Source organism: Petaurus breviceps, unplaced genomic scaffold (assembly GCF_028583685.1).
Source record: "Petaurus breviceps papuanus isolate PSGF00001 unplaced genomic scaffold, PetGlider_PUasm1.0 90881, whole genome shotgun sequence".
Taxonomy (NCBI): Eukaryota; Metazoa; Chordata; class Mammalia; order Diprotodontia; family Petauridae; genus Petaurus; species Petaurus breviceps.
Genome location: NW_027187369.1, coordinates 17,453,799 through 17,474,352, shown reverse-complemented (window position 1 = coordinate 17,474,352; position 20,554 = coordinate 17,453,799).

Below are 20,554 nucleotides of genomic sequence, written 5' to 3'. Positions count from 1 at the left end.
AGTTCTGCCACAAAAACTTTAGGTCTGTTCTTTGGACTTTCTGTTTCTGAATGTGAGTCCTTCTCTGAACTCTGGTTAGAACTCCCTTTGTGGTCCAGTTTAACTTCTTACAGCACCTCTTGAAGTGCCCTGAAGCACTGAAGTGCCTTTAAAACCCATTTCAACAAGGTGCATATACACTCTGTGCATAATGGAACGACATTCTACTTTACTACTAACATCCTCGATCCACTGTAACAAGGCACACCTCATTAATACTGAGAGACCCATGAAAATTTATCCATTGTTCTAAAAACTATATTCTAAATTGATCAGTACCCACAGAAATCCTTAACTCAGAACCCAGCAATTGTCAGTATACTTTTCTAAGGCAACCAGGACATGTTTCTTTCAACAGCAGCATAACAAATAGTAAGGCAAATGAAGTGATAATAAAAGATAATACTGAATCTATGCCCCAAAGCACTAGGGGAATACTTTCCTACTACTTAATACACCACTAAATAAGAAATTTATACACTGGTATAAATCATGTGTAACTAGTAAAATTCGTTGAGAACGCATGTAAAGTGAATATTTGTGACCACTGAACTCATACAAAGAAGTAACTCTGGGTACATGAATGCCAAGGTCATATTGAGAGAGGCACATGAAGCCAGGGTATTTGTGTGCCCAGAAAAACTTGATTATGATACTGTAGGGGCAATGATGTCATTCAGTGATGTTTCTGCAGGGTATCTATCTATCACATCTGAACTCTCCACTCACAAATTCTGTTGATCTAGTGGACACTTGGTTTCTCTCTACAATTAGCTCCTGGGTTTCCTCTCTTCAGAGTGACCTGCTGGTCATCTTGCCTCACATCCACTAAGTCATAGTCATCAGAAAGTCTCTCCTGGGTAAGGGCAGGATGATATCATTTTTGTTCTAGAGTTCTCATTTGAGCACACGAAAGCAAAACCAATCAAACTGGCTCCATGTAAAAATTAAGTTTCTTCTTTGGGCTTCCTCTTTCTAGTACAGAATGTAAGTCTTTTCCCCATAAAACTACCTCTCCTGGGGTTAGAATTTCTTTATAAGTACTATTTAATTCCATATGGCAGTTCTATGTCTCAAAACCCATTAGTAAGTCCAAAGGCAACTGCCATTACACAGGTCACCTCACTGCTAACATTTTAATAACACTAGCTTACAAATTAATCTAAGGAAGAACTGAAATAAGGGAAGGTGGAAATAATTTTGCTACATTCCATAAGGCAATCCTTGATAAGTTTTTTTAAACAGAAAAATATAAATAAGTTGTTATAGTTTTTTTTTTCTCCTATATTTGGGTCAGTGCATACACTATCTTTCTTCTTACATGTGTTTACATACTGATAGAGTAGCACCTATGAATCTCTGCAAGAGTCAGGACATCTGGTTTTGTTTCCTGGATCACGCATATTAAAGGTATGTAAATCTGTCCAAGTCCCTTAATATCTCCATGCCAAAGTTCCTTTCTTAAAGCTGATAAGAAAGACTAATAGAGATCAGTAAGAAAAAGAGAAAGAAAATTAAAACAACTCAGAGAGAGAGTGAGGTGAAATTTCTAAGCATAAAAGTACAGTAAGAGATGATGATAGTTAATGTGATAGGGTCCTACAGGAAATCAAGCATAGTAACACTGAAAAGGTGAAATTCTCAAATGGATTGGTCACAGGGGTGGGGAACCCAAGACCCCAAAGCCACATGTGGCCCTCTAGGTCCTTTGTGCAGCCCTTGGACTGAATCCAAATTTCAAAAAACCAATCCTTTTATAAAGGGCTGCATCCAAGGACCTAGAAGGCCATATATGCTCTCAAGGCTGTAAGTTCCCCACCCATGGATTGGTGTTTCTAGAAAACAGGAATTAAATAAGAAAAGTCACTAAAACATTTCATTCCTTTGTACTCAGGCATGCTACTACCACATATATACTAAAGTCAAAGAAAGAAGCAAAGACCAAGAAGAAAGGATATAAAAATATATTAAACTGCATTTTTCTTGGTAGCAAAAAAGTGAAAACAATGTGAGTACTTGTTTTTTTAGAGAATACAAATTATGTACCATGAATTAATGAAATATAATTGAGATTAAGAATTGATGACCATGTGAAGTCCAGGGAAAGTGGAGAATAAGGATAAACTGATTTAGACAAGCAGTGAAAATAACCAAGAGAACTATAATTCCAACAATGGAAACCACTGCTAAAAGCAGTCAAACATAGTCTTTTTTTATAAAGGAAGATTCATTTGTAGGGGTCCAGTAACAAAGGAAATGGCTTGGATAGAAATGCAAAAGATAAAAGCAAAAGCAACCTTTATAAAAGTTGCTCTATTTACAGATAAATCTTCCCAGTCAAATTCTCTGATAAAGGCAACATATCTAAGATATATATGAAATTATTCAAATTAATAAGAATAAAAGCAATTCTTTAATTGACAGATAGTCATATCAACAGGTAGTTTTCAACGTAAAAAACAAAAAAACAAATCTAAGCTACTGAAAGCCATAGGGGAAAAAAGTTTTTTTTTTTCCAACATTACTAATAATAAGAAAAATGCAAATTACAAGTACACAGGACAACACGAGACTTGACTATAGAGCCCATCTAACTGTCACTGTCATATCTAAACTAGCAGAGAAATTAATCAAACAAGAGCTAAAATAAGGAAAGGTGGCAACATCTTTGTTCTATACTATTGCCCAAACTTGCTGCTTTTATAGCATTTATCTGTCAGCACCAAAGTAAAACAATATTCCCCTGGTTTTCCCCCATGCATTCTGGCCTTTTGATAACTCACTGTCTCCCTAACATGTATAAAGGTTGAGAATGGCAGGTAGCTTGTTAAAAATAATTTTCTACTGAAGTCTTTTGTCTTTACATCATCATAGCCTCCCTTCAATATCTTTCACTCTCTCCTTCCCTATGAATCCTCCCAGAGAGCAAACTGTATTTTTGAAAGAGAAAAAAAATAAGAAAGAGTAGAAGAAAGGGTCAACATTACTCACAAATATACTGAAAAGGTCTGAAAATGTACAATGTGCAACACTTGTGCATCTCCCATTTTCTCTTATCTCTTATTTTGAACTATATTTATCCTTTATAATTCTGCAACAGTCACTTTTGATTTGTGTGTGTGTGTGGTTGTCTTTTCCAGTTACATTGTTGTAGTTACTGCATGTACTGTTTTCTTGTCTCTCCTTACTTCACTCTGTATCAGTTCATATTGACCTTTCCACACTACATCACATTTATCATTTCTTATAGCAGAGGTGTCAAGCTCCCAAATTTCCCATGTATGACCATAATCAGAATAAAATGTAATTGGGAAATAATTTAACAAAATATATCAAAATACAATACACTAAAGATAATGTTATTTTGTGGTTTTCTAAGTCACTTCTACCCACAGGGATCCGTTTCTATCTGAGGGTTTAAGACTGCTGTCTTACAGCACAGTAATAATATTTAATTAAATTCATGTACCATAAGTTATTTAGCCATTCCTTAAACTATGGACATCTATTTTATTTGCAATTCTTTGTTATCACAAAGTGCTGCTATAAATATTTTATTGTATACAGGAGCTTTCTTCTTATCACTGGCCTCCTTGGCTGTAATGACAAAGTAGTACTTTGTGGCTTGCTTCAGTTATTTAACTGCCTTTGAGACTTACCTTTGATTGTGTCAAGTCTTTGTTGGAGACAGTATACATTGCATTGCTCTTAATAGACCTAAGGGAGTTTGGAGATCTTCCCTGCCCTTAATAGGCCTAATGTTATCACATGGAGCCCATAGTGAGAGGAGATTGCTGAAAAAGAGGAACAGGAAGGGTGGAACAGGAAGGAGCAGAGCAGAGAAAAGCTCAAGCAAGAGCTTTGATCAAGCAGAACTGAGAAGGAGAATGTTTGTGATGTGGGCACTCTGTCTGTCCTGTTTGTGTTGATGTTACTTTGTCAGAAAGAAGCATTCTGTCTGTTGAAAGAGGAATTTACTGCTGATACAGAAGCCCTGAAAGAGGTCTTTACAGAAATCCTGGGACTTTACTGTTGATTTCTGTTTGACTTCTCAGACAGAAGCTCTGTGTTAGTTTGTGTTACTTTGTCAGACAGAAAGTGAATTGAGTCGATAGTGCCAGCAATGTGTGTAAATACTGTTGTAGCTCTGTTAAGCATTGTATTCCTAGAAACAGAAACCTCTAAGACTTTGGAGTGGCAACAGTAAGTTGAGATATAGAACCAGAGCAGAGAGTTGCCTACGTGTGATTCCAGGCAAGAGCTGAGAGGGGTCAGCCTATGGAAGAGGAGCCATGGGGTTTGGAAGTTAGACTTGAGTTAAGATGAAAGAGGACTTTACTTGGGTACTCAATATTGACTGATGATATTGTAACTTACTATGACCTAGGGGTGGATAGTGTTTGTACTTTCTGCATCCCCTTAAGGATGAATGGCTTAAGGATGATTACTCCATAAGGATGATTTGGAAGCCAGTATCCAGTCAAGATGAAAGAAGACTTTATTTGGGTACTCTATATTGATTGAGGAGATTGTGACTTGCTGAATGATATGTTTTGTTTAAAACTATGTGGCCACCTTAGTAATAAGTTATGTTATATTGTTGTGAATGTTATGCTTTAGTTTCTTGAATGTTTTGCTTTAGTTTATTGCTGAAGAGAGATTTCACTATACTATGTGATTGATCCTTAAAGTTATTCACAGCAACAATCCTCAGGAGAGCTGCTTGTGATTGGCTTTACATTGGTTTACAAAACTAGTGAGGAATCTCAGGGTGTGGATATTTTAGTTATCTTATTTGCATAATTAAAAACTGCTTTCCAAAATGTTTATACTGATTCTTAGCTCCAACAACACCAGTGCCTGTTTTCCTAGACCCCTCTAAATGGACTAGTTTTTGTCAACTTTGCCAATTTGCAGAATGTGAGGTAAAACATCAGGATTGGTTAGATTTAGAAGTTCTCTTATTACTGATGATCTGGAACGTTATTACATGTGATTGTTAACATTTTGCTTTTTTTTTCTTTTTGGAGGGGGAAAAGCAGGGCAATTGGGGTTGACTTGTTCAAGGTCACATGGCTAGTAAGTGTTAAGTGTCTGAGGCTGGATTTGAACTCAGGTCCTCCGGACTCCAGGGCCAGTGCTCTATTCACTATGCCATCTAGCCACCCCTGCTCATCTTCTTTTAAGAAGTGTTTGTGGCCTTTAACCAATGCAGCTGTGGTTTAACAAAAATAGCAATGGCTTCCAATTCAGTGGATTTGTGTTCTGGATATGACATGGTATGGCTGTTCAATGCATCACAAGCCATCTAACACCTCTAGGCTAACACTTCTTCATCTTTAAAATAGGGATACTCTATCTGAGTTACTTATCTCCCAGGTTTAATGTGAGGAAAGTCATTGTAAAACCTACTATTGTTAGAAAATGTCAATTGTTTTAGTCTCCATGGCACTTTCTGGTCTATTATCTCATTTGATCTTCCAATAACACTGAGATGAGTAGAGTGGGTGATACCCACATTTTAAAGAGGTGGAAAGAGAGTTAGATCATAGAAATGACTCACCTGCAGCCAACAAGTTAGTTTTAGAGTCAGGATTAGAGCATAACTTTTCTGATTTGTAATCCAGTGCCACAGAACAGAAATGGGAAGATGAGCATAGTTCATGTAATTCTAAACGATCTCAACTTGTCAGTCATTTTGCTGTCATTTGCAGTCTCTAGACATATAAATCAGTATGATTGCTAAAGCAATTAAAAATGATCAAAATGATGTATGCATGTAGACACAGTCTTTATGTTCCATTCATTTTATTATCCAAATGAGAAAATAAGCAAACTGGAAGATCCCTGGAGGAAAATTCAGGGAATAGGATTCTAATATCACTCATTCTACAGACAAACATTTATTTGGCACCTAATACCTACAAAAACCTCTTAAGTCGATACTAAATATTATTAAGAACCTATTTTGGCCCCAACACTGTGCTAGGTGTTGTATACGGATCAAAGAAGTAAAAGGCAATGATTCTACCCTTCAGTGTCTTATAAATTAGTTAATTATATGAACCTAACTCAGTTGATTCCTATTTTAGGATTTAATCCACTACTTTTGTTTCTACACACATATGGAAACAAACAGATGGAATTCAGTCAACCAATTTGTTGGACTTTTGCAAACCAGTTGATGGAGAAGTGAGGAAATGAGAAATTTGCTAAATTGTTTTTAGGATAGCAGACTTATGCTAGACATTTGGAAAACAAAACAGCAATATGTCAAGAATCACAAGATTGATCATACCTTTCAATCCAGTGTTTCTGAACCATTGCTAGTATTCTATCCAAAAATCAATATTAAAAGGGGGGAAGAACCCATCTCTTTAAAAAAAAATCATAGTGCCTCTACTTGTATTGTGATAAAATAGAAAAAAAAATTGGCCAACAAGTAGAGAATGACCGAATAAACTAGAGTATCTTAATGCAAACACATTCCAGTGATTCGGACAATCTGCAGATTATGATCCAAACCCCATTTCCTACCTCCCACTACCTGATTCTTTAGTCCTGTCCCTTTCAATCATCCCACATCAAAATTCTATACCACTCAGCCCTTTCACTGTGCCCTGTGGGGTACCTGTTCCACAGGCAACAAATTTCTCTTCATCCTATTTTTTTCCTTCTCCCATTCCCTTTCTATATAAGCTATTACTAAAACTTGGCTCCCCCAGATAACACAACCTTCCTATTCATCCTTTCCAGTAGTGACTGAAACCACTCATTTTCCTTAGCTCACTGTTTGAAGAGGGAAGTTGGAAAACTCATTGCTCTACCTTGCTACTTCCAGGTTCTCCATCGATGTCTATCACTCAGTAACCTCTCCTTATTTGAGGTTCATGCTTTTCACATCTACTACCCAATCAAAATCCTGGTAGCTCTTATCCACAGACATCCAGGTGACTCCCTTCCTTCCTCAATGAATTTGGTCCATGCCTCAAAATTGTTCTCTCCTACCTAACTCCTACCCTAAAACTTGGGGTAAACATAAAGATGGTTATATTATCTTGATCTTGTTATCACCCACAAGTGTACTACCTCCATGTTCAACAATTCCAAAATCCACTTATCCAACAAACTGTAATCTATTTTTGGACTTTTGACCTCTTCCTCTGCCTTCCCTTACATAAATTCTACTCTTTTTCTACAGGGTAACTTCTAATCCCTTGACCCCTTACTTCTTTCCTAGGGCATCTCCCCTGCATGAACTAGTTTTTCCTCTTTTCCCCATCTTGACTCTTGGTGAACCAACTGAACTCTATATTGTCTTCTTCTCTTGAATTCCTAGCCCCTTTACATTTTCTTATTATGCTCTGCAAACCTCAGTCTTGGATCACTCCCACCATTTGCCACCTTTGTTCCAAAATACAGAATATATTATGAATGAAGGTGGAGAAAATTATACAACCTTTCTGAATGAGTCTATGGCAAATTTATGTTACATAGTCTCAACTGGGCTTTCATTGATCCTAGGCAATCCTTCACTATTTCACTATCTATTTATTTCTACTTACCACAGTGGCTCTTCCCAGCGTTTTTGTCCCTCTTAAAATCTCCCAGACTCCTTCACTTCCACTACTCTCTTCTCATCTCAGAACCTTGTCTCATATTTTACAGAAAAACTGAGGCCCCTCAACATGAGCTCCCTCTTCATCCTTCTACCCCAATCCCCTATCTCTCATATGCCTTCGTGTAACTCTCTCCTCTCTCACCCCTGTCACACATGATGAGGTAGGAACTTAATAAATGTTTACTGATTGATGAGAAACTCATTGTCTTCTGACATGTTAAGTTCAACTTTTGACCCAATAAACATTTTAGAAAGTTTTTCCTAGCATTGAGCAAAAATCTGACTCTGAAACTTTTATCCAGTGCTCCTGGCTTTGCCTCTTGGCAAATGCTTTCAGACAGCTATTGTGTCCCCTCCGACTTATCTAATGTAAATTAAAAGGTCTTTGTCAATAACCTTCCTAAAATGTGATAATATACAATTGAATGTAAATACTCCAGATGTAGTCTGACCACATGTAATGGAATGTAGAACATTGCCATATTTTGGAGGATACCATGCTCCAATCAATGTAAATGTATGTCATTAATTTTTTGGGGGTTCCTATGTCAAACTGATGACTTGTTTTCTGTTTATTGACTAGTAACTCCATCTCCCCAGGTCATGTGAATTATTGCCCTCTCTTATCCTATATTTGGGTGCTTGATTCTTCTAAACCACAGTATGTTACATTTCTCCATATTAAATTTCATCAAATTAGATTAATTCATTATTCTGACTTCTGAAATCTTTGGGGATTCTGTCATTTAATGTGTTAGCTGTGCTTTCAGGCTTCACATTATCTATAATTTTAATTGTCATAACTTCTATGCCTTCAATGTCATTGATTAAAAATATTGCACAGAATAGGGACGAGGAACCTGTGGTACTGCAACAGAGACTTCATCCTTTCAGAGTAAAACTAACCAATATTCTATGATTTTAGTCACACAAATCTTTCAATAGCTACCCAACTTTAGTTACCAATGATTTATTAATTGGCAAAACGAATGGCCTCTTTTCAGTGCTCATCTTTCTTGACCTCCTTTCAGCTTTTGACACTGTCAGTCACCCTCTTCTCCTTGATACTCTCTTTTCTTTAGGTTTTTGCAACAGTGCTTTCTCCTGGTTTTCTTTCTATTTACTGGACTATTCTTTTTCCTGTCTCCTTTGCTGATCTTTGTCTAGGCCACTCTAACTAACCCTAAAGCTTTATCCTGGGCCCTATTTGTTTCTCCATCCACACTATGTTACTTGATGATCTCATCCGTTACCAGGGATTTTAGTATTATCTCTTTGTGGATAGCTGTCAAATCTATTTATCCAGTCCTCACCTCTCAGCTGACTTCCAATTTTGCATCTTCAACTACCTACAGGATACACCGAACTAGTATTTTATAGATATCTTAAACTCAACATGTTTAAACTGAACTCACTACATCTGTCCTCCAAACCACTTCTTCCTAACTTCCCTATACTTTTAAGAGCACTGCCATCCTCGAAGTTACCCAGTCTCACAACCTTGGTGTCATCCTTGATTTCTCACTGTCTCTCACTTCCCCATATTCAATCAGTTGTCGAGTCATGTCATTTCTACTTTGTAATAACATCCTCATATACTCTTCCCCCTTCCCATACCTCCCTTCCTCTGATGCTACTACCACCCTGCTAGAGGCTCTTATCACCTTAAGACTATCCTAGTGCAATAGCCTTTGGTTGGTTTCCCTTCCTCAAGTCTCTCCTTACTTCAGTTCGTCATCCACGTTGCTCTCAAGCTGACCTTCCTGCTATAAGTCTGACCCCTCCCCCTCAATCAATTTCAGTGGTCTGTTCAGGAGATTATACATACATACATACATACATGCATGCATGCATGCATGCTTTACTACAGGAAAGTTTTATGGGGGAAAATTATGATAGAGCACAAAAAATGAATGTAAAAAATGCGAAACATATTTTATGAGATCATAAAACAACAATTAATGCCAGGAACAGAGATAATTAATAATGACATCCTGAATAACAAGAGGGTCAAAGAACACATCATGGCATGGGACTAAAGCAGCTCTCAAAGGAAAAAAAAGTATTCTAACATTCTACATAGAGATATATATGTACATATGTACATACCACAAAATAGAAGATTAAAGAAATTAGCATACGTATTTTTGGAAAAGAAGAAAATCAACAAATAACAGAACCTAAAATAAGCTGAAAAGCAGAAATCTTGAAAATCAGAGGACTAGATAACATGGAAAACAAACAAAAATACTAAAAGCTGCTTCTTTAAAAAGCCTAACAAAATCCTGATCCAGAAAGACAGAAAAAAATAGAATTACTAAAATAAGAGAAGAAATAAAAAGAATTATTGGAATTTACCATGCAATATTATATGCTACTAAAACAATATTTTAAATTGAGGATTATCTATAGAAACATAAAATACAGAGATTATCAGAACACAAAACAGAAATCCTGAACAGCCCAAACACAGAAAATTAAAGTGAACAAGCGATGAAGAAAATAGGGTGGGGAAATAATCCAAAAGCAGTTATAGGTTAATTTTATCAAACATTTAAGGAACTATTTATACTTACACAACAAAAAAGAGAACAGTTAGACCAATATCACTAATGAATGCGAAAGCAAAATTTAAACAAATTCTAGGCAAAGGGAATAAAGTACTGTAGGTAGAAATTATTCACTATAACTATGTTGTACTTTTACTGGGACATTAAGAATGATACAGTATAAGAAAAATTAACATAATTTACTTCCCTACTATTATTTGACCTAGCTCTAAATATAGCAGCCATAGAAAACAGGAGATAGAAATTAAAAGGATTAAATTGGCAAAAAGGAGTTAGTGTATGGAAGGAGTGGAAGAGCATAAGATTTTGAATGAAGGAAAGTCTGTTACCTATGGAACCAGCATTCTACAGGGCACAGGGCAAGTCAGGTGATGTTTGGTTGGAATTTTGAGGTAGGAGGACTGAGAGGGATGGGGATGGAAATGAGACGGTAGAGATGGGAAATGGGGTTTGGATAAAGACCTATAGAGTTTTGGAATCACTTGGATGTGAAGGGGACGACAAGGTATGAGAATGCTATCACTTAAGTGGAGGGCACCATTCATTTCCCGAAAGAAGCTGGATGGGCTGGAGGCAAATATAGTGTGAGACTGGAAGCACACTGTCAAATGGTCACATGGGAAGCATTGCTTCACTGCTCCTCTTTCCTCTGAAGAATGGAGACTGGGAAAGAAATGACATCACAGGAGAAAAATCAGCTTTCCTCTTCCTAATCCAAAGGGACAGGCAAAGCAGCAGAGAGAAGGCCTGAACTCAGAGGAAAGGTTCATACTCTTTGCACCAGAAATTCTCCATATTTGGGTTGGGAGATAAGCCTGGCAATAGGAAGGAGAAGTTGCCTGGCTCCCTGCTACCTTCCCTTAGAGGATCTATTATGCAGCAAGAGATGGAAGGCTCGAGGTACAGTCAGAGGAAGTTTGTATAATAATAACAACAATATCATAACATTACCCTTCATAGATGAGCAGTTTTGGATTTGTTCATGCACATTTTTTATTTTATGTTATTAATAATTTACACAAACAAATTTAAAGTAGCTCAGATAAGAAGGGAAACATTAATGGGAAAACTTCTTTGCATCAAGTATCTCTGATAAAAATGTGTTATTGAAGGTATGTGTATGCATTTATATATGTATGTATTCAAAGTTCTGTTGACTCAGTGACCCACTGTTTTCAGCCTTGCTTGTCAATGAGTGTTAGGGGAGGCTCTCATTTTGAAGGCAACAATGATTATGCAGCTTTTTGTATTACCTGCCCTTTGGCACACACCCACATCTGTGATGTCTGTACCCCTACCTGCAAACCGTCTCGTACTGGTTACCTTGGGAAGGAACTGCAAGGGCCCAACCTCTTTTGCTGATGTGGACCTATCTCAATTGTCTTTATCCCATTACAAAAGCTATCAATAAAAGACAATCCGACCTTGAAGGTTTGACCTAAAAGTTTGGCTAAATGAGGCAAACAGGCTAGATGATATATAAATTCATATTGTTTATTCCCATGAAGCTAGAAAGCTTGTACATACAAGGAGCCAAAACCTAAGTATTGACTGCCTGATATAAGATTGACAAAGTTTTTATATGTTTTAGGACAACATCAGGATGTCTGTGTCCTTCAGGTTTATGGTCTCCATATGTTTACAAGACAATTGACAAAGTACCGTCAGCTGGAAATTATAATCCTAGGATATCTGAGTTTTAACCCATATGTATGGTATATGCTCCCAAGATAGGAGAAATCTCACTATTCTAACTGCAGACATCCTGTCATAAATGGGAGAATATCCATTGTCGACCTTATCTGTTCTTTCAAGTTACTAACACAGGAAAGGGCATTTTTAGAGCAAAGCAAAGCAGTTTGATTGATTAGTTCAGGCTTTGGCTCTTATTGAGGTCCAAAAAAATGATATTAAAAGATTATCAAAGCCATCTCTGATCTCCAGAAATCAGTCAATGAGAGTGTTGCTACCCTGAAGTACTTGTAATAAAATCCTTTAATTCTCTTTGTACATAGTTTCACTTCATTAATCAGGGGTAAAAGATGAAACAGGAATTCTCCTTTCAATACAGCTAGATAGACAGACAAACAGAAAGATAAATAGATGGGTGGATGGATAGATAGATGGATAATAGTCAAATGGTTCTATGATCTCACTGATTTAGAAGTTCCTTCCAATGATACAGATTACTCCCTATCCACAACAGCCCAGCCTGTGTGGCTCTTGTCCAAGTCCTCTCACCAATTTGGCTCAGATGATCTGGACAATATGCGAAAGGCCTTCCTGGCTTTCTCCTAATATCATAAGGATAACAAGAGAATATGATAAGAGAATAAAGATCTATTTCTTAAGATTCAGTCCATTCCTGAAAGGTAAGTGAAGATAGAATATTAACAGTTAAAAATAAGGCATATTTTAATAATGATATGAAGAATATCAAATTACCAAGAATAAGAGAAAAGCAAAGTGAAACAGCTCTGAGACTTCATCTTCCAAGTTTTGTTGAAGGGTTGGCCAATTGGAGAGGTTTGTATAATATTACCTAAAGGTATGGCTTCATTAAAGCAAAATATGGTCAAATGTAGCTGAAAACTGCTGGGAACTGACCCCACCCTCCACTGTTTGGCAAAGCAGGAGAGATGCCAAGAGCATTTTTAAGTAGCCTTTCTAACTAGAGGAGCCGCTGTATATGTTCAGGGAGAGAGAAGTTGATTACAGGAGCTAAGGGAAAATGGCAGCAGCCCTTTGGAAAGGGAAATTTCTTGGGTAACAGGAAACTTGGAAGCAGCATCATGCAAATTTGGAAGTAGGAATTGGGCTTTTTTTTGATGGGAGTAGTGGAGGAGGGGAGGAAGGGAGTCCTTTCTTTGTATTCTCAAAGATTATCACAGTGACTTGTACTTCTGAGGAACTGAATTAAATACTTATTGACAGACCATTCATTCATTGGAAAAAACAAACACTAAGAACCAGTGGTCCTGCCCCCGTCCTTTACTAGATCCCTATAGATTCCCTAAACACCAGATACAAGAATAGTGCCGGTATTGGGGTTTTCCCAGTTTACATTTATAAAAAGGCATGAGTCATAGAATATAAGCAGTTTGGTGGTGAGCATTAGAACAGAAATGAACATCATGAAGCATTTTCTCTCACAAATGGAAGCAGCACAGCCTTAGAACCTGGAAGACCTGAGCCCAGCAACTGCCTTGGACACATCAGCTGTGGGACTTTGGGCAAATCATTTAAGCTCTTAGGACTCTAGACAACTCTCTAAGACTCTAACTCCTTAAAACTTAAGTTGCATGGAAAGTACTGAGTGGCATTGGTAAAAGTTCCCTCATCTGAGAAATCCATACACAATACAATTCTAGTTCTGGTCCATATCTCTGTCCTATCATTCTTAGAAGGAGAAGAGGGGAAGGGAATAAGTTTTTTTTTTTTACAGCACCTATTATAGTATTATAGTAGAGGAAGGTTTATATGAGTGGGAGGATACAAAAAACATAGGGAAAATATTCAGGCATTTCAACAATGGGAAGTTATTTACAAATGTCATTATTAACATTCCCCCCCAAGGTTTAGAAAAGTAGAATATAGTACACTTTTTGTTTTTCTTTCAGTAATGATTCAGAATGTCTAAGCCTGGGAAGACATGCAGAAAGGATAAAATGAATCTGATTGGTAAGCACTGTCTTCATTTCTGTGTTGATAAATATAAAACTTGACAGAATAAAATTATTGTTATGACTATCATGCAGCCATCTGGAATTTGCTTTATAAAAAAATGTCAAGTGGTAGGGGTGAAGTGAATGGAATATGGTACCTACTGTGTGCCAGGCACTGTACTAAAAAAACTTATTACTATATTTGATCCACATGACCCTGTAAGGTAAGTGCTGTCAATCATCTCCATTTTATACTTGAGGGAACAGAGGCCAACGGAGGTTGAATGAATTGCCTTGGGTCATAAAGCTAGCAAGTGTCTTGTGTCAAGTGTCAAGTCTTCCTAACTCTGGGGGCAGTACTCTATCTACTATGCCACTGCACAACCTCAAGTAACTTATAAACAGGGGTCCTTGGTGGTGGAGTGAGCAGGAGGCCAATATTATTAGAGCTAAGCAGCAGATTTGGTATGGATTGCACAGTGAACCAAAAGTTTACTAATTGTCTGCAACATTCACCCAACTAAGTCAACAGTCTCTCACTTGACACTTTCATGCTATATTTCTCATATTCACTACTAACAGTTGAAAATACTATGTAAGTCAATGCTCATTTTTTAAGTGTCCACTATAAGCCAGGTATCAGGCCAAGACCTGGGGATACAAAAAAAGGCAACCCTCCCCCAAAAAAAAACAAACAGCTCCTGTTCTCAAGTAACTCACAGTCTAATGGGGAAGACAACATGTAGCTACGTACAGACAACCTATGTAGAGGATAAATTGGAATTCATCTCAGAGGGAAGGTACTAAGATCAAGGAGGACTGGGAAAAGATTCTTGCAGGAAGTAAGATTAGCTGAGATTTGAATGAAGCCAGGGAAGTGAGGAAGTGGGAACAAGAGTAAAAGAATGGAAATGTAGGAAGGGATCAGGTGATGAAGAGCTTTCAAAGTCAAAAAGAGGATTTTCTCTTGGATTCTAGAAGTAATACAGTCACTGGAGTTTATTCATTAGAGAGGTGATGGGATCAGATATGTGCTTACTGACGATTACTGTGACAGCTGAGTGATGGATAGACCAGAGGAAGAAATAGGATGAAGGGGCATCAGCCAGGAGGCTACTGCAGTAGTCAGGCATACGGTGATGACAGCCTGTACCAGGGTAAAGGCAGTGTGGGAGGAAAGGAGGAAAAAGATACAAGAGATGTGAAGCAAACAGCAGAGAAAAAGGCATCTAAGTGAGGGGATAAGAAGGAACTCAGCAGATGGCCTCTGGTTTTTATAGTGTAATATGAGGAAAGGTTCTCATCTGAGAGGGTAGGGTATGTAGAACTTTCAGAAGGTATGAGGAGAGATGAACACATTTGGGAAAGCATCTGTGATGAGTGGGTTAGTGAAGTGATTAGGGAGGTATAAATGGATTGCCTTGCAACAGTGAGGGGTCAGTTGAGTCATGTAACTCAAATTTGTACAGAATCTTTCATTAATGAATCTTTCATTATTCTCTCTAGTTTCTTTCAGCAGCATGTGAGCAGAAGCAAAGTGAATGGCTGAACAAATCCAAGGCTGCCTTTTTTAATTTTTCTTTTCATCTTTTATTTATCTATTTTAGTTTTCAACATTCGTTTCCACAATATTCTGAGTAACAAATTTTCTCCTCATCTTTCCCCTACACTCACCCCAAGGTAGCGAGACTACTGAACACCCCTTCTAATCTGCTCTCTCTTATGTCCTCTGCCACCCCCCCCACCAAGTTTCTAGTAGGGAAAGATGGATTTCTATACCTCAGTGCCTGTATATCTTATTTCCCAGTTGCGTGTAAAAAACTTTTTAACATGTTTTTAAAACTTTGGTTTCCAGAGTCTTTCCCTTCTTCCTTCATCACCCACCCCCACTAGGACAAGCCATTCAATATAGGTGGTACATGTGTAGTTACTTAAAAAATTTCCATAGTAGTTATATTGTGAAAGACTAACTATATTTCCCTCTATCCTATCCTGCGCCAAACTTGCTCTATTTTCTCCTTTGACCCTATCCCTTTTCAAAACTGTTTGCTTCTAACTACCCTCTCCCCCAATCTGCCCTCCCTTATATTATCCCCTTCCCCCTGGTTTCCTGTAGGGTAAGAAACCCAATGTGTATATTATTCCCTCCTTAAGCCAAATTCAATGAGAGTAAGGTTGACCCATTACCTTTCACCTTCCTGCTCTTCCCCTCCATTGTAACAGTTTTATCTTGCCTCTTTTATATGAGATAATTTACTCTATTCTTTCTCTCCCTTTCTCCTTCTTCCAATATATTCCTCTCTCACACCTTAATTTTATTTTTTAGATATTGCCTCTTCCTATTCAACTGATCCTGTGTCCTCTATGTATAAATGTGCACATGTATACACACACTCACATAAGTATACACACATATACCCTCCTATACATACATACATATGTATCTATGCATACATACACACACACATATATACACACAAACAAATGTATTTCCTTCAACTACCCTCATACTGAGAAAAATTCTCATGAGTTACAATTATCATTTTTCCATGTAGGAATGTAAATAGTTCAACTTTAATAAGCTCCTTGTAATTTCTTTTTCCTGTTTACATTCTCATGCTTCTCTTGCTTCTTGTATTTGAAAGCCAGATTTTCTGTTCAGCTCTGGTTTTTTCATCAAGAACACTTGAAATTTTTCTATTTCATTGAATGACCATATTTTCCCCTCAAATATTATACTGAGTTTTGCTGGGGAGGTGATTCTTGGTTTTAATCCTAGCTCCTTTAATCCTAGACCTCCGGAATATCATATCCAAGCCCTTTGATCCCTTAATGTAGAAGCTGCTAGATATTGTGTTATCCTGATTGTGTTTCCACAATACTCAAATTGTTTCTTCCTGACTGCTTGCAATATTTTCTCCTTGACCTGGGAACTCTAGAATTGGGCTATAATATTCCTAGGAGGTTCCTTTTGAGATCTTTTTCAAGAGGCAATAGGTGAATTCTTTCGATTTCTATTTTGCCCTCTGGTTCTAGAATATCCTGGCAATTTTCCTTGAGAATTTTGTGAAGGATGTTTTCTAGGCTCTTTTTTTATCATGGCTTTCAGGTAGTCCAGTAATTTTTAAATTCTCTCTCCTGGATCTATTTTCCAGGTCAGTGGTTTTTCCAATGAGGTATTTCACATTGCCTTCTATTTTTTCATTTGTTTGTATCTGTTTTATACTATCTTGATTTCTCATAAAGTCATTAGCTTCCACTTGCTCCAATCTAAGTTTGAATGAATTATTCTCTTCAGCGAGTTTTTGAAATTGCTTTTCCATCTGGCCAACTTGGCTTTTTAAGGCACCTCTGCCATGCTCTTCTGTCTCTCAGTTCCAACAGGGTTCCCTATTGACCTTTTATTTTGTCTATGGTGTTTATGGGTTGAAAAGTCTGGAAACTGCCACAGATGCTAGTGATGAACTCTCCTGAAGTCTGCTGTGGCCTGTCTGTGCGCTGGTTGGGACCGCCTTGGGTCTGGGCCCACAGGGCTCATGTGGGACTGCTTAACCCCCAGCTTGGTGCAACATACCCTCCTGTCAGCCTGCCAGGCTGCCTTCAGCAGGAGATTTGTTTCTGTCACTTTGTGGGTTATGTAACTCTAAAATTTGATTAGAGTCATATTTTACAGGTTTTGGAGTTGGTTGGTGTGGGAGCAAGTTCCTGCTTTTACTCCATCATCTTGGCTCCACCCCCCAAGGCTGCAATTTAACAGGATGAAATTTTTGATGAGATAAAGGGACTTCCTGAGAAAAGAAAGTAACAGAGGGATCACCACAGGACAAATATGGGGAAAGGAAGAAAATGCAGTCAGTGTAAGGGTGATGGCCTCAGAAAGAATTGAGGAAAGGAGATGGTGGAGGTCAGAGTGAAGATGAAGGACAGTGTTTAGAGCTGCAAGGCAGAGGAAGAATGGTTACACAATAGATCACGATGAGATGAAGGAGTATCAGAGGTTATGAAGACAAGTAGAAAAACCTTTGAATCATGGTAGGATCAAGCCAATGAATATCTCTATGTGTAGCTGTGGTGGACTGAAGGATTAGGGCATGGAAAATAAGTTGAGAGGTTCAGCTATTTGAGAGAGTATTAATCCTCTCCCCCCCCCATATGAAGGCAAGAGTTAAGGAGGGATGACTGAACTCATTGAGGAAGGAAGGAGAGTGTCATGGAGGTTGGTAAATAGCAAGAAATCTTTTTTTTTTCCTTTTCCAATTTAATAAAATGGTCAAATGAGCTTCCACTACCAAAACTATACAAGAGGCAAAATCCCCAAAATACAAGACTCATTTTCAGCTTCATTCTCTATGGAACAGAAGCAATCTTTCCATTATTATTACTGGTTGTACAGTTAATTCACCATGTAACCCACTGAAAACATTCTAGTTTTAGAAATAGCCTTTGAATGTACACAATTTTGATGCATTCTTTCTATATCACATATATTGTTATTATAATAGGTCACCCACATGGTCAAAAAACCCACCCCAAAACAGGACCTGGCTGTTCCAAGCAAAGCTTTTTTATAGGAATGAGTAAGATGCTTTGCAAAAGACTGACAAGACAATATATGGAACCCTTATTATTATTCAATATTCATTTGAGTCTGCTTCTAGAATATACTTAATTCTTATACTTAAGGAACAGTAAGATACATAATTTTATTTGAAATATTTATATTTAACATGATTTCTATGGTTTTATTATTCTTTCTATGTCTTCTTGGCAGGTATCCATTTCTGCAAGGGGAAGACCCACTGGCATATAAAAATGGTAATGTCAGAAACAAGGGAATGAAAATAGGCTCACATCATAATAATTGGGAGGATTATGATAAAAAATGGAAATACTGTGCATTTAATAGAGGCACCTGATTAAAACTAGGAAACAAGCACTGAATTCAATGTTCCTACAAATGTAATATCCAGATGGTCTCCCTTCCTCCAAAGGTCAAACTACCCCAGAGAGCTTTTAAGACATTACCCTGTAGGATAAGATGGCCCTAACTCTTTTTTTCCAGTTTTATTGAAGCAAACAATGATCAAAATATCTCTTGAGGCTTTTTAATGTAATTTGAACTGAAAAAAAATATAGAGAAGCAGGGATGAATAGAATGAAATTAATTATAGCATGATCAGTGAGTCAACAGATGAACTGCATCTCCTCTTACCATTTCCTAACATATTCTGAATTGATTTAGGGGGTTGAATAATCATAATAATGTTCAGTGATATCACAGATCCATTTGATTACCTTGGATGACAGCTGTATGAGCATGCCATCTCCCGTATATGACTATAAAGTCCATGAAAACAGAGAGAATCTTAGCACAGGGCCTTTTTTTCACTCCATCCCTCAGTATTTTTTTTAAATCAATTGGGGTTAAGTAACTTGCTCAAGGTTACACCGCCAGTTATTTCTGGGTGTGGTGCTAAGTATCTGAGCCCAGATTCGATCCCCCAGGTTATCCCAACACTGGGGCCGGTGCTGTTACTGGCTGAGCCACCTGGCCTCCCCTAAGCAATTGGGATTAAGTAACTTGCTCAAGGTTACATGGCCAGGTGTTTCTGAGTGGGTGCTAAGTATCTGAGCCTGGATTCAATCCCCCAGGTCATCCCAACACTGGGGCTGGTGCTCTTACTTGCTGTGCTACCTGGCCACCCCTCCTTCAGTATTTATTAAGCACCTGTTATATGCTAGTACTACCAATACAGATACAAAGAATGGAGCTGTCCTACTCTCAAGGAGTTTATAGAGGATAGATTACTGGGCCTGAAGTTAGGAATTTTAATTAGGGAGATAAGAAGTAGATTTATAATTATAAAAACCAAATACAAAGTGATTTAATACAATCAGTTATGTCCACTAGCATTTCTTAAGGACCTGCAGCTTGATAGTTACTGTGCTAAGGAAGCACTGAGGGTAACAAGAAAGGCAAGAAACTGTACCTGCTCTCAAGGAGCTCACAATCTAATGAAAAGGGAAAGGGGGAGGGAATGAACAGTTATATAGTGCCTACTATGTGCCAGGCACTGTGCTGAGGGATTTTTACAAATATCTCATTTGATCCTCACAACAACCCTGGGAGGTAGGTGATATTATAATTGCCATTTTATAGTTGAGGAAACTGAGGCAGAGAATGACTTGCCCAGAGTCACACAGCTAATAAATGTTTAAGGCTAGATTTGGACTTGTCTTCCTGACTTCAGGTCCAGTACTCTATCCTCTGCACTGCTGGTAGTACAACATGCAAACAAGTATTTACAAACAGGATACATACAATATAAACTGACTATAATCAACAGAGGGAAGAGATTAGCATTAAGGGGGCTCATGAGAGGCTTCTTGAAGAAGGTGACATTTTAACTGATATTTGAAGGAGACTGGGGGAATTAGGAAGAGGAAGATAATTCCAGGAATGTGGGATAGTCAGTCAAAATGCCTGGAGGTGTGAGATGGAGCATCTTCTACAAGGAATAGCAAAGAAGTCAGTTTCAGTAAAAGCACAACCTTGGCATGTGCTACAACTCCAACCACTTTCATTACCTGTAAAAAATGTAAAAAAAAAAAAGGACTCTATAAACAAATTTAACAGCTACAGAACCCACAAAATGACA